Source organism: Sciurus carolinensis, chromosome 4 (genome assembly GCF_902686445.1).
Source record: "Sciurus carolinensis chromosome 4, mSciCar1.2, whole genome shotgun sequence".
In the NCBI taxonomy this organism is placed as follows: Eukaryota; Metazoa; Chordata; class Mammalia; order Rodentia; family Sciuridae; genus Sciurus; species Sciurus carolinensis.
The window spans coordinates 114,585,641-114,587,951 of NC_062216.1; the positions used below are offsets into that span (position 1 = coordinate 114,585,641).

Here is a 2,311-nt window from a genome sequence, read left to right on the forward strand (position 1 = left end):
TTAAGTGAGATAAGCCAATCTCAAAAATCCAAAAGACAAATGATCTCACTGATAAGCGGATGATGACATGTAATGGGGGGTGGGAGGGGGGCAAGAATGGAGGAAGGAGGGACTGTATAGAGGGAAAAGAGAGGTGGGAGAGGTGGGGGGGAAGGAAAAAAATAATGGAATGAATCAAACATCATTACTTTATGTAAATGTATGAATATGCAAATGGTATGCTGTTACTCCATGTACAAACAGAAACAACACGTATCCCATTTGTTTACAATTAAAAAAAAAAGATTACTATTATATCAGTTTCTTTCTTGACTAGGCCACAAAGGGATCCTATCTGATGTCTAAGGAAGAAGAGACACAAATGGGGGTTAGATTATGTGCCCTAACACAGGTAAGGAAGATGACTTGTAAAGACAAAAGAAAGAAAACACACTCTTACCAAATCCTTCACAAAGACTAGTCTGATTAGACAAAGTGGGAGTCTGGAGCCAGGATTCAAAGTGCAGTGAATGAGGGGTTGATGTACGGAAAAGCTCTGGCTTTGACTTTCACAGGGCCACTGTACTCTCTAAGACACCCCTATCTTTTTCCTCATTTATCCAGGGCTGTGCACAGCATTGGCCCTAAGTGGGGGCTAGGGTCATCTGCCCCAAACATAGGCAGAATAAAGAGATTCTGAATCACGTGGCAGCAAATGGAGTGAAGGCCGCAGCCAGTGTGCACTGGGTAACCCCAGGTCTTAGGAACAGGAAATACCAACAAGTAAGAAAACAGCTCCTGTGGCTGGGCACAGTAGTGCACACCTGTAACCCCAGCAACTCTGGAGGCTGAGGCAGAAGGATCACGAAAACCAGCCTTAGCAACTCAGCAGGACCCTGTCTCTAAAAAAAAAAAAAAAAAAAAAAAAAAAAAAAATACAAAAAAGGGTTGGGGATGTGGCTCAGTGGCTAAGCGCCCCTGGGTTCAATTCCCAGAACCACAAAGAAAAGAAAACACAGCTCCTGCCTCCAGCAAATAAGCATCAGGAAGACAACTCCTAACCACTGTTTCGGGGTCTTTGGGCCAAAATCCTCAGCGCTTTCTGTGATCAAATCCTGATTGACAGGTGATGGGGCACATCACAGGCTTCGGCTCTGTGGTCATTCTCATCTCATCTCAGATCTGGTTCATTTTGTTCGCCTCAGGTGGTCATTGGCTTTACGAACACTGTTCCAGTTGGTGACTACTACCCCATCAAGCAGTGAGATTTCTGGCTGATTTGGAGGCACCTGCTGAACCACCACGGAACACTTCTCCTGCCGTAGCAGCTTGTGGTTCTCAAATAGACCTTCATTGCCGGGATTCCATGAGAACCATCAGAGAAAGTCAGCAGGCCAAAACCATCTACTCTGCCATTTTTAAATTCCCCCTCAAAGGTCATGTTGTCATGTCGAATGAAGACTCCAATGCCATTAAACTTGCCCTGGGCAAACTCCCCTTCATACCTTGAGCCATCTGAGAAGGTCAGTACCCCCAAATCATTAAAGAGTTCATTCTCAAAATGACCCAGGAAGGTGCCACCATCTGCAAACATCAGTTGTCCAAAACCATGTCTGCGACCCTCCTTCCACTCCCCACTGGAGTAGGTGAAAGAACCTTTTGTCATGGTCATGGTGATAGTGTATAGAAGAAAAGGACGAAATCTGGCTCTGCTCTCCAGTCCCGCAGCTTCTGCCCACACACTTCTGTCATTCGCTCCACACAAGCCTCTCCTGCTAACCCGGGTGCTGTGGGACTCGACTCAGTGGTGGAAACTCGAGTCCTGGGCTTGGTACCCACCACCCAAGGCAGCCGCCCTCGGATCAGCGCATCCGGGATGGAGTTGCGCTTCCCAGCCTGGGTCATCTGCTCGGCTCCTCTGTCCCTACCTGGCTAACCATTCTCTCGCGGGCCCCTCTCACCCGTGTCACCGGCCAACCTGGGCTTGGCCTTTCGGGACGACTGTCACGCCCCAACGCGGGACTTCGGCGGCCGAGACCTCTCCACTTTCCTGTTTTATTCATAGCCTGTACACACTTGTTTGGTGCTGGAGAGAAAAAACGATCTGATTTGTGTGAGAGCGTAGATGTGTCTGGCCTGTACTTGAAACACCACTTACTTGGCTTGATGTTTTTCCTTTTAATGAAATTTTGAGGTGAAAACATTTACTTTCTGTTTTTAATTCATCTTTATATGTTGTGAAAAATTTCCAAATAGAACCATTTTCATGTAAGACTCATGGTATAGATGCAATGAACCTAAGGAAATGTAAACAATATGATTCTTATGGACT

General features: G+C 46.5%; 1 pseudogene; it reads right to left on the reverse strand.

Annotated features, from left to right (window-relative positions):
* Positions 1-1,233: 1,233 nt before the first annotated feature.
* Positions 1,234-1,651, reverse strand: LOC124983998 (MORN repeat-containing protein 4-like; annotated as a pseudogene).
* Positions 1,652-2,311: the final 660 nt, after the last annotated feature.